The following is a 13,362-nucleotide window of genomic DNA, read 5'->3' as shown; positions in this document are numbered from 1 at the left end:
TACAATCATGACTATATTTTCTTTGATGAGGAATGCCAATGTCCACGTCACCTTAAACCACGTGGAAAAATATTTTAAACATTGTACTGTCATCATTCTTGTGCCAAAAATTATTTGACTAACCTTGCCTTGGTTTACTTCAGGTCTAGCTAGCTATTCTAGGCTCTTTACCTACCTACTCATCTTCTCTCTCAACTGCACCACTGACTTGCCCATAGCTCTGTAGTAAGTCTTGAACTATAGCTGTGTCACTAACTTGAGTATGTTCCACTCCCATACTGAATAGGTCCAGTTCTTTTCCAAGCTAATACAAACTTCAGAATCTGTTTTTAAATGTCAACAAAATGACTGCAGATTGCTCATGTGAATGAGATGAAATATTGAAATCACATTGTTAAAAATGACATTTTAAAAATATTGACATTTCTATGTGGGATGATGTCACAGGTGAGGCAGGTACAAGATAGAATGAGGCCTGTCATTGGACGAGAAGGAAGAATGGGCGGGAGAAAAGTTTGAGGGAAGGGGAGAATACTGGAACGGAAAGGAGGAACAGACAGGAGGAGACAGAGAAGCGGCAGAGACAAAATGGAAGCTGACGTTAAGATTCCACACTGTGCCTTTACAGGTTGTTATAAACGTTCTTACGGGATGGATGTGTACCAGGCATTGTATGTTTAGGTAGGCAATTATATCTTATCAATTAGATCAGAGGTCATTGTGTTGTGTGTTCTTTTATGTGCAAGTTTATGTGTAAGAGAGTGTGCGGCAGCTAGTCTGGGCCAGCACGGAGTTGGGGTGTGTGGTTCTGTCAAGATATCTACCAGATATCTTGGGGCATTATGGTTCTGGATCAAGAGCGGGTAAAAACACTGTTTTATTTTTTATAGTTTTACAATAACATTTCTTATCCATGAACATAAAGCTTCCTATCCATGATCATTAAATTTTCAATTTTATGCTTTACCCATTTATAGGAGAGCAAGATACTTTATATCAACTTTCAACTTTTTGCTAATAGTTTAATTATCTCAACAGAAAAGTAGTTACATTCTAAAGGACAGAAAATCATAACCTGGGACTAGAAAGATGGCTCAGTGATTAAGTTATATTTTAAGAAAGATTTTTAATCACACATTTTTTAAAAAGTTAGATATAGCATAGTCCCTATAACAAAAATCTAAACATTTAACCTTTATCCACAATTGAGTATAGTCTTCAGGAAAGAACTTCTTTCTGTAACAGAAAACATTAGAGAAACTACAATCAATTAAAAATCAGAGCGGTAGTGCCCATGGATAGGAGTGTGAGTCAAAGGATTAGGAAGTTTGCTGGGAGACTATGTCTCCTAACTACATCAGAAGAAACCTATACTCATAGAATCTTACCACCACCATAACTGCAGGAATGTGAGCTCAACAAGGCCAACATTAAGGGACATGCCAGACTTCTTCGTGGAGTAAAATTCACAAGCAAAGTGAAAGTGTTATAGGCAACTGAGAAATGATTGGAACAGGAGAGGTGGTCCTCACCAGGAAAGGACAGAACAATAGGTTGTTCAGTGCCAAATTTTGAGCCCTAAGAACATTCATATGAGGAACACTATATAGACTGGTTATATAATATCATATGTATACATATATATATATTTCCATGTAATAACAATTAACAACAATAAAAAAGAAGGAGTCAATTTGTTTAAGAACAAGAAGGGATATATTGTAAGGTTTGAATGGAGAAAGGGAAGAAAGAAATGAGATAATGATATTGAAAAGTCAATAAATTAAAATTGGGTGTTGAATTGTTTATATTTCCTTTTTTCTATCAGTTTTCATAAATTATATATTTCATGAGTTCTTCCTTTACAATTGATCATATTTATTAATATAAATGCATACCAGTTGTCATTTTAAATGTAATCCATGTCTAATATATTGCTTTTATATCATTTCCTATCTTTCAATATAACTTATTTTATCTAGTGATTATACAGAAGTGATAACTTAATATCCACATTTCTCTTTTATTTTTATTTTGTTTTTGTTATTAATAATTTAATTTAATTTCACTGTGTGATTTAGTTCTTTGTTCTAGTTGATATTCAGAATACGGTAATTTTATCATGCAATTAATTTTTATTGATTGATTGATTAAGTTTTCTTTCCCTCCACTCCTTTCAGCCTCACTTTCCCCTTTTTTCCCTAGATCTGGCCTCCTCAGTTTCTTCTTCACAAAGGAGCAGTTCTCCAAGAGATCAAAGCCAAATAGCACAAAACAAGATAAAATTAGACAAGGTAAAAACCGTGTTACTGAGGCTGGACAAGGCAACTCAACAGGAGGAAAAAGATCTGGCAAAAGATTCAGAGAAACATCCATTCCTACTATTAGGAGTCCCACAAAACACCAAGCTAAGAGCCACACCGTATACACAAAGGACCTGGTACAGGCATATGCAAATCCCATGCTTGCTATTTTAGTCTCTGTGAGTCCATGTCAGCCCTACTTAGTTGATTTTTTAGGCAACATTCTCTTGCTTTCCTCCATTGTCTCTGACTTTTATAATGTTTCCTACCTCTCTTCCACAGTGTTCTTCAGTCTCCAAGGGGAGGGACCTGATGGAGAACTCATTGAGATTCTGTCTGGCTTCAGGTCTGCACCATCTTCAATCTGCTCCCATCTGATGATGACTGGGGAAAGTACTCAGTGATCTATGAGTATAGCAGAATATCACTAGGAATCATTTCATTGATTTTTTTGACTTGTTCTAGTTGGTTCTAACCTAAGTCTTTGGCTTTCATATTTCCAGTTTTTTTGTCATCCCGGCAGCAGAAGACATGGGCTTCCTGTGGTGTCAGTCTCATTTTAAACCAAATATTGGTTGGTCATTCCCACAAATTTGAGCCTCCATTGTCCCAACACACCTTACATGCAGGAAAAATTGTGAAGGGTTTTATGACTAAATTGGTGTTTGGGTGTCTCTTCCTGTCATGTGTAAAGTACCTTCTTGTGCCAAAGAATTAGAGTATAGGGGCGGAGCTCCATGCCCACATAGGTTCTTCCTCTCACCATCCAATGGCTGTGTAGATGGAGTTGGCAATGGAGTTCACACTGTCAGTTTTAAGAGACTAACCTTTGTCGTAGGATGGGTCTAATTTTTTAGGGATCACCTAGGGCTCCCTTGGCCAACAACAATAAAAGAATGTAACCCATTCCCACTACCAGAAGCCTTGCCTCGGTACCAGATTCTTCATCCTCCATTATGAGTCCTCACTAGAGTAACTGCTATAGATTTCAGGTGGTTTCCACTCTTCTAGGGTTCCCTACAGCTCCACAATGCTCAATTCCAGCTGCCTGTCTCTGAACTCCCTTCCACTACCCTCCCCCCATCCTTCCCACTCCCGTTCCCACCTTACCTCAGCCTACCCTACACCTGTCAGAATGGTTAAACTTAATGACATAAGTGACAGCTTATGCTAGTGAGAATGAGCAATAATGGGAACACTCCTTCATAACTGGTGGAAGTGAAACTTGAATAGACTTTATGGATATATCAATATGATGATTCCTGAGAAAACTGGGTATCAACCTACCTCAAGACCCAGCTATACTACTCTTGAGTATATACCCAAAGGACACTATATCTTACTAAAAGAACACTAACTCAACTATGTTCATTTCAGCTTTATTCACAATAGCTAGAAACTGGAAACACCTCTGTAGGATGATGTCATTATACAGGTGTAGGCAGGTACAAGATAAAACGAGGCCTGTCATTAGATGAGAAGGAAGGAAGGGCGGGAGAAAAGTTTTAGAGAGGAGGAGAAGACTGGAGTGGGGGGAGAAGCAGCCAAGAGAACATGGAGACAGATGTTATGATTCATCTCTACACATTTACAGATTGTTATGAATATTCTTTTTTTTTCTTTTTTTCTTTTTTTTCGGAGCTGGGGACAGAACCCAGGGCCCTGGGCTTGCTAGGCAAGCGCTCTACCACTGAGCTAAATTCCCAACCCCTGTTATGAATATTCTTAAGGGTTAGATGTGTACAGGATTTTGTGTATCTTGATGAGCAACTGTATCTTATTGAGATGGGCAATTATATCTTATTAATTGGATCAGAGGTTATTGTGTTGTGTGTTCTTTCATGTGGCCATTTAATTGAATTCAAGAGTGTGTGTGGTGGCTGGAGACACTGGGCCATCACAGAATTGGGATGTATCTGTCTGGTATGGTGGTAACCTGCCTTGGGAACTAGATAGGTAGAGAGATTGTTGCCAGGCTCAGAGAGTAGCCATTGGCAGTGTGATATGGGATAGAGCAAAATGAGTGAGATGGATTGCTGACTGAGATGAAGATATTTAACATATGTCTCAGGGCACTATTGTGCCATATCTAGTGAGGGGTAAAGGAAAACATTTTTTATATAATTTTTCTGCAACAAACCTCAATGTTCCTCAACTAAAGAATGGGATAAAGAAAATGTGGTATATCTATACAAATGAAGTATAGACCAGCTTTTAAAATGACATTAAGAAATCTGCAGGGACATGGATACAACTAGGTAAAACAAAACAATATTCTAAGTGAGGTAACCCAGACCTAGAAGAACAAACATGATATGTCATCATTTATAAGTAAATATTACCCATTAAGTAAATGAAAACCATACTATAGTCTGTAGACCCAGAGATGTTAAGTAAAGAGAAGGAGTCTAAGGTGGAATGTATGAACCTCTGTGGGAAGGGGTAATAGAATTCCATGTAATTTTTACATATTCTATAATATTCTGCAACTATATTCTGTGATCTCTACCACATCATCAATGTCAGTTGCCTATCATGTTTGGTGTTGTGTCTTTCAATTTTTTTTCAATTAGTAAGGAAGATTTTATAATCTGTCTTCATGTGACTATGGATTTGACTTATCTTGCTTTAAACCAATTATTTTGTGTTTCATATTTTGAAACAATTGTGAAACACCGACAAATTCAGAATTCTTACTACATCATAGTAAAAGAAAACATAAACCTTCTTCCTTTTTACTCTCCTTTAAGTAGCTAGCCTAGAGAATCCTCTTGATGTTTTGTTTCTGGTAAAAATTGTTACCAACTATCAGAACAGACAAGGAATTAAAACCTTGACCTCAATTACCCATTTTTCATCATTGCTATTTGTCCCAATATTTGGCATATTATAAATATGTAATGAACATTTATATTTTCAACAGTTTTTGACCAGCACAAACGTTGCAAGAAAATCAATTTCACAGAAGGAGAGAAGGGTAAAATAACAATAAGAAAGCTTAAGAGGACAAAACTCCAATGGCTTATGCTCTAAGATCAAGAATTGACAAATGGGACCTCATAAAACTGCAAAGCTTCTGTATAGCAAAGGATGTGGTCATTTGGACAAAATGGCAACCAAGAGAATGGGAAAAGATCTTTACCAATACTACATCTGATAGAGGGCTCATATCCAAAATATACAAAGAACTCAAGAAGTTATACTCCAGAAAACCAAATGATCCTATTAAAAAATGGGATACAGAGCTAAACCAAACATTCTCAGCGAGGAATATTGAATGGCTGAAAAGCACCTAAAGAAATGTTCAACATCCTTTGTCATCAGAGAAATGCAAATCAAAACAACCCTGAGATGCCACCTCAAACCAGTCAGAATGGCTAAGATAAAAAACTCATGTGACAGCAGATGGATGTGGAGAAAGAGGAACACTCCTCCATTGTTGGTGGGATTGTATGCTAGTACAACCACTCTGGAAATCAGTCTGGAGGTTCCTCAGAAAATTGGACATTGCACTACCTGAGGACTTAGCTATACTTCTCCTGGGCATATACCCAAAAGATGTTCCAACTTATAACAAAGACACATGTTCCCATATGTTCATAGCAGCCTTATTTATAATAGCCAGAAGCTGGAAAGAACCCAGATGCCCTTCAACAGAGGAATGGATACAGAAAATGTGGTACATCTACACAATGGAATATTACTCAGCAATCAAAAACAATGACTTCATGAAATTCATAGGTAATGGAATGAACTAGAAAATATCATCCTGAATGAGGTAATGCAGTCACAGAAAAACACACTTGGTATTCACTCATTAATAAGTGGATATTAGCCGAAAAGATTGAATTACCCAAGGTGCAATTCACAGACCATAGGAAGCTCAACAAGAAGGATGACCAAAATGGAGATGCTCCCACCCCTTCTTAAAAGGGGGAACAAAAATATCCATAGGAGGGGATATGGAGGCAAAGATTAGAGCAGAGGCTGAAGGAATGGCCATTCAGAGCCTGCCCCACATGTGGCCCATATATATACAGCCACCAAGATTAGGTAAGATTAATGAAGCTAAAAAGTGTATGCTGAAAGGGACTGGATACAGATCTCTCCTGAGAGACATATCCAGAGCATGTCAAATACAAAGGTCAATGCTGACAGCAAATCACTGAACTGAGAATAGGACCCCCTTGGGGGGAATTAGAGAAAGGAGTGAAAGAGCTGAAGGGACTTGCAACCTCATAAGAGCAACAATGCCAATCAACCAGAGCTTCCAGGGTCTAAACCACTACCCAAAGACTGTACATGGACTGACCCATAACTCCAACTACATATGGAGCAGAGAATAGCCTTGTTTGGACACCAGTGGAAGGAGAAGTCCTTGGTCCTGCCAAGGTTGGACCCCCCAGTGCAGGGGAATGTCAGAGGGGTGGTGGTAAGTGGGGGTGGATGGGGAAGAACACCCTTATGGGAGACGGGGAGGGGATGGGGTCTTTGACAGGAAACCAGGAAAGGGAATAACATTTGAAATGGAAATAAAGAAATGTATCTAATAAAAAAATTCAAAAAAGAGGCGATCTTAAACATAACTATATGCCTAAAAGTAAATACAATCTCTCCTCTCTCTCTCTCTCCCCTCCCTCTCCCTCGCTCTGTCTTTCTGAACCGTGTGTGTGTGTGTGTGTGTGTGTGTGTGTGTGTGTGTGTGTGTGTGTGTGTATCTGTGTCTGTGTAGTTTAAATGAAAAGTTCCATCCTGGTTGATAATCTCAAGTCAAGAGCCATAGAGTGTCCAACAAATTCCCCTGTATCAGGCATGGGAATCTCCTGCTTGAGTTTTTTAACGAAGGACACAGGACTTAGAAGAATTAAGCGACACTTGACTTGAAAACGCCTTCCTTGAGGAGTAGCTTTCACGGTACTCTAAAGTGACATGTAAGCTTCCAAGGAATGAAAGCAAGTAATACTCGTACCCAAACATGACGCGTTTGACCCACCACAAATACCAGCATGGCACCTGAATCCCAAGGGTGCAGTAGCAGCATTCATATCTGAGCTATGACCAATAACTCTCAACTTGGGCTCAATGCCAACTCATCAAGAGGAAAATGATGTCTGGTACTAATGACGTCATGGATCTTGGAGCAGAGCCTTAATGTTCATTCTTATGCTCACAGGTAAGTGTGTCTCTCACACCTGAGGAAAAGGATCATCTCCTTGGATCAAAGACAAACTATTTCAAACAATGACAAACTATCAAAATGTAAAAGGTGATGGTTTGTTCCCAGCCTCAGCTAGTAAATCTGTATGACACAAACCATGCACTGAAGTCTCAGGGAACAGCACAGTAGAAGCAGAAAGAGTCCATGACCCAGAGAATCAGAGTTTCTGCTTTCTTTCTTCTTCTTTTTTTTTTATTAACTTGAGTATTTCTTATATACATTTCGAGTGTTATTCCCTTTCCCGGTATCCGGGCAAACATCCCCCTCCCCCCTCCCCTTCCTTATGGGTGTTCCCCTCCCAACCCTCCCCCCATTGCCGCCCTCCCCCCAACAGTCTAGTTCACTGGGGGTTCAGTCTTAGCAGGACCCAGGGCTTCCCCTTCCACTGGTGCTCTTACTAGGATATTCATTGCTACCTATGAGGTCAGAGTCCAGGGTCAGTCCATGTATAGTCTTTAGGTAGTGGCTTAGTCCCTGGAAGCTCTGATTGCTTGGCATTGTTGTTCATATGTGGTCTCGAGCCCCTTCAAGCTCTTCCAGTTCTTTCTCTGATTCCTTCAACGGGGGTCCTATTCTCAGTTCAGTGGTTTGCTGCTGGCATTCGCCTCTGTATTTGCTGTATTCTGGCTGCAGCGATCTACATCCAGCTCCTGTCGGCCTGCACTTCTTTGCTTCATCCATCTTGTCTAATTGGGTGGCTGTATATGTATGGGAGTTTCTGCTTTCAAGTTGCATTCCTACAAATTGCACGAAGGCAGTTTCAGTACCTTGTCTAAACAAGGAGTGGACAAGGACTACACCAATAGACAGGTTACCAAGGAAGGGACAAAGCTCATGAGGCTCTAATGTTAGACTTTACTCTAATGTTTTACTTTAGAATACAGTGAGTTAAGGAATGCTAAAATCAATAAATAGGTCTTCCACAGAGAAGACCTCTCCCTCTTTGTCATTTGATATTAAGAGGTCAGTCCTAAAATCACATATATCCAAATAGTGGTTTAAGGACTGAGCCATTTGCACTTATAGAAAAAGAAGCCCTGGATTTAAGAGAGAGCACGGGAGGTTATCCTGATTGGGAAGATTTTCTGAGTGATGAATCTAAGAGCCTGAAGGAATTCATTACTCTACAAATTTCTTATTTTTAGGTCAGAGGGATCCCAAGTGCTTTGAAGTTTTGAACAGTTATAATTTTGATATCTGCATTAATTTGGGTTAGCAAATATATATCACCACTAATTATTTATATATGGCATCTTTTTCTCTACGAAAAGAAAATTTCGCAGAACATTGCCTAAGATGCAGGCTGAGCATCACAAATGCATGAGTAAAGCTAATTGCTGTGGCATACATGTTATTGCTATTCTGAAAATCTGGGCTTCTGAAAGGATAACACACTTGCTTTGCTAAGGGAGAAAACTGATAAATAATGAATAATTTAGTGTTTCAAGTTAATCTCGAAGTTGCTTGACCAGGTTCTGAATTATCATGTTTAAAATTCAGTTAGCATGTATTTGGATTTTTGACTGAGTGAGAGAGAACACCTCTCTAATATTTGCAAGCATTGTGCTGGATCTCCAGAATCGTACATAAGCAATCTTATTTCCATTAGCTACCATATCCACATGCATATTTGGTATAACGTGATGGTTAAATCCATAATGTATTGGGTAATGATCAACTGAAGATATTAAGTATATGTATCATGTTCAAATTTTATTTGCCTTTTTAATTTTATAGACTTTATTATAAAGCTTCTAAGCAAGTAAATCTATGATGTACAAAAGTCATTTCTTCTTTAGGTCATTTTCATTATTATTAAAACTAAAAGAAAAGGATTTTATATTCCCACTTCCATTTTCAATTCTTTGTGGTGAAAGCAATTTTTCTTCTACTTTATTAAAACACATAGCATGTTGTTAATGTGTGTAGTTACTCTAGAATAAGAACACCGGATCTCAAATTTCATATCTAGCTATAACTTAATACCTCTCGGTCAAGTTTTTCCCACTTTTATATCCTTGCTCTCTCTTAAGCTTTGGTAACTACTACTATTGTAACTTCTGTGACATCAGTTTTTGCTTGTGAGTTTACTAACGGGTGATAATCTTTTCGTAGTTCTTTGTCAGTCCCCTATTCATTTACATATTCTATCACATTTTTCCATATGCATCAGATGATGACTATGTAAGCAGTTTTCCCTTCGTTGCATTATTTACAGTAGTGTTATAAAACAAATGAAAGAAGTGTCGCTGATATACTGATCACAATTGGTTTTAAAAATGTATCTACACTTGGATCGCTGACTCCTGGCATCTTCTGTCCACCTAAAGCCGGAAGCAAACCGTCTGAATAGATTCCAAGGGGCTTGTGTCCCTCCAGGAATGCCATAAAGTGTTACAGCTCTTAGAAAAGAAGCAAGGGAGTTTTGGAAGTCCTAGGCAGGGCGGGCAGCCAGGATCTCTCATCTTCTGCCTTTTTGGCGGCAACAGAGCAGTGGCATGAGCCTGGACAGCCAGGAGGGTCCAAGGTCCACTGATAAATGCTTGGGGAGAGGGAACTCTTCCCCAGTTGTTACAGTACAGTGAAAGCAGCCACTCACAGATGATCCTCAGTGAAGTAACACGTGCTTTATTTCATGTGGACAGGGACTTTATAAACATTAAGAGTGGGATGGGATTTAGAGGTAGTTGTTTCCTCCTGGCCCAGTCCAGGATATTAATGATGTTTTATTTGCAAGGGGAAGGACTCCGGGTGTTTTTGTTATGTGACTGAATGCCAGGGTCCTCTCAACGGGGTGTCCTTATTTGTACCAAGAAGGTACAGAAAAGGAGCGGCTGGGCTCATGCTGATCTCAAGTCTCTGAAATCCCTCAGAGTCTGAGTCTTTCTAACCTTACCAGTTCTTATGCCTGTCTGGTAACAAGGTCTCACACGCTGCACAGAATCACGTGGTGGTTTTGTTCTTAATTTTTAAAAGCACTGTGTACTGTTTACTATGGGAAGAAGTAGTTTAGTTGGTGTGTGATTTCTGGTTTTCTACATCTCACCGGAACATTTTGCTTTTGGTATTTTTGATGATAGTTCTTTGAACTGGAGCAGTTAACTCATCGTGGTTTTGATTTCTATTTCTTTGATGATTATTGAGGCAGGACATTTTTTCCCATAATAGCTGGAATATCAATGTATTCTTTAGAGAAGTGCCTTTTAATGTCTGCAATTCTTGAGAAGACAAAGTTATGTTTCAAAATATAGGCCAAATTCAAGAAGTTAGGTGAAATCTAGATAAAGTCATGGGACCTAGCATAACATTTCTTTTTTAAAAATAATACATATATCAGACATCTTCATATATCAAGGCGGATCTGAATATTCTTAACTGTAAGAAAATTTTCTATTAGAAAACGCACTCACAAGAGCTTTGCAAAAGTATGTTGCAGCACCATCTAGCAAAAGCCTAGTGTATTTACATCACAAACAGTTCGTTCTGTATGTAGTAGTGAATATGTTTTGCAAAATTTATCCAGGCATAGAAATTACAGTTTATAACCTCCTAAAGGTCACTAATAAGAAGTAATTCTATATTTATACTGTTAAATTCAGCTTATTTTTATGTTCCTATGCATTAAGAGAAAATGTGCTATTTTTTTCTTTTTGACAAAGCTCCTAGAGTAGCGTTGTAATATTGTGTAGTAGCATTTGGGATCCCCATTTACTTCTATCTCATTGGTTTATGGATACATGTTATAGCCCTCTGTCTTATAGGCAGGCATTGTGGTAAAATTAGAAATTAGTGAATCCACTTTCTAATTACTCTTTAATTAGTTTTTATTTTCAGGTAGAATTTTACTATGTGGCTCAAGCTGACACCAAATATGTGTGTTTTCTGCCCTCACTTGAGTGATAGGCTTATAGGCATGTGCCACCATGTCTGAGAAGGTCTTATTCTATAACAATATCTCTGACGGCAGGGCAGACAGCTTATTAAATGGAAGAGAGCATTGTATGCAGAGAAGCGTGAGTTTGGAGATAAACCAATGTACGATATTTATAACTCTAGGTAAATTATACACTGTCCCCGAGTCTTAGTTTCCTGGGCATCAACATGTCAGCAATGACAACAACAGCAGCAGGGTCATTAAGAAGATATGTTAGTTCAGAATACAACTCAGAACATTATTTTTCATGATCTATTTACCACTCAACTTGTTTTCTTTCTGGCGGGTAAACATTTTAAGAATATAAAGTAAAAATAACGCTTTAAAAATTCCCAATTGATGGAGACTGATTCATATTGTCTGATTTCTGGAAAAGAAATCACACTTCTGTGTTTCAATATTCTAGCAAAATCGATGGTAAATTAATCCTTTCTGTCACTCCGGAAAATTAGTTTTTATTTAGAAAAACAAGCACCTTATTAACTGAATATTTAAATTTCTCCATTTACTAAGTTGACTATGGTACCTAGAAAAAAAATCATATTAAGAATAAAAAAAACTGAATTACAACAGCACATGGTCAAAAAGACAGATACAATTTGATGGATTTGAGTTGCCTGTGTTCTAGAAATTTAACCAACTTTATCCAGTTAAAGAATTTCCCCACAAAGCCAAATCACAAACCAACAATTTCTCTTTTAATATAGAAGCAGTCCTCGGGGGCTGGATTGCTCACTGGTTTGAGGCTTATGATGTGGCCGGGTCAGAAGCATCATTGTATCCTCCTGTCAACTATCACATTTCTCCAGGGCAGCGTCGGTTACTCCAGGCAGGGCTGGCCTGTTGGATGTTGACAGCTCCATCACTGCCAGCAATCTTATAATAGCTAAAGGATTCGAAGAGTAACCTTTTCGTTTAGCATTGAAAAAGACTGCCTGAAACCCAAAGCTTGGGAAACACCGGAGAGGGTTTCACTTAGGTCCAAGATTTAGGTGTGGTTTAATTTGTACGTATTAAACATTGTGCTTAAAAATATCAAAACGGAACTGGAAAGATAGCTGACTGTAGCCAGCACACTGTTTACAAGCACTAATAACCGTGGACGCTCCTAAGATTAAAACACCAAGTCAACGGTTTTGCCACCTGCAGAAAATCTAAGCAACAGCATCCTGATGACATGGGGATGAAAGGGAACCTTTTTATGACTGGCCGTATAAAAGTGACAGGAAGAAATTAGCAGTAAAGGCTTTTTAGAAAAGTGTGGCCTCTCGGATATAACTAAATGACCCCTGACAATCAGACAGTGTACTTCAATACTTGAACACCATGCTTTGTTGGGTTATTTCAGACGTTACAAGTAATGTGTTGTTTAGTTGCACCCATGTTCACCATTAAATGCATCACAGTGTGGCACGGATTCAGCAAGTTTTAGTCATAACATGCCAGCTGGAGAATATTAAGGGGGGAAAATCCGTTTTCAATTTCTGCTTAATGTTCTGGTGAAAATAATCCTAGTCACATCTGTGAAGATATTTACATTCTGAGTGGCACAACTACTGCTCAGTATGTAGCTGCTAAAAGAGAATTTCCAGGAACGTGGTCATTTCGGATCCATTCTTTCTTATTCAGTTTCACATTCCTTTCTTACTCTTCATTGATGTACGTAAGTTTCAATGCCTTCCTTTTACTTATAGCTAATTAACCTTAACCTGACATTTGCGAGGTTTACTGGAGCAACGAAAGTGTCTTTCTAGGCAAGAATTGGACAAACACCATGAGTTTTGCTATTATTTCCCATCACATTTGGTGCCGGTGACAGCCTTGAAGTCATTCATAATAATTGCTGTGGCCTCTTTAAAAAACGTGCTGTATTTTTCATTTCTGCCATTAAAATAATTTTCATTTGC

General features: G+C 38.5%; 1 long non-coding RNA gene across 3 annotated transcripts; it reads left to right on the top strand.

Annotated features, from left to right (window-relative positions):
* Window positions 1-527: 527 nt before the first annotated feature.
* Window positions 528-6,899, top strand: LOC134486731 (uncharacterized). 3 transcript variants are annotated; one of them, XR_015685953.1, is made up of 4 exons: window positions 528-681; window positions 2,206-2,294; window positions 2,586-2,649; window positions 5,227-6,899. It is a non-coding gene; the product is annotated as an uncharacterized LOC134486731 (long non-coding RNA). The 3 variants fall into 3 exon arrangements; XR_015685955.1 differs by lacking the exon at window positions 5,227-6,899 and having other exon boundaries at window positions 2,206-2,482; window positions 2,586-4,119; XR_015685954.1 differs by lacking the exon at window positions 5,227-6,899 and having other exon boundaries at window positions 548-628; window positions 2,586-4,120.
* The last annotated feature ends 6,463 nt before the right edge of the window (window positions 6,900-13,362 follow it).

This window comes from Rattus norvegicus, chromosome 4 (genome assembly GCF_021556685.1).
Source record: "Rattus norvegicus strain SHRSP/BbbUtx chromosome 4, alternate assembly SHRSP_T2T, whole genome shotgun sequence".
In the NCBI taxonomy this organism is placed as follows: domain Eukaryota; kingdom Metazoa; phylum Chordata; class Mammalia; order Rodentia; family Muridae; genus Rattus; species Rattus norvegicus.
The sequence above is the reverse complement of the archived record's forward strand: the minus strand, read 5'-3'. Positions and strand labels throughout refer to the sequence as shown.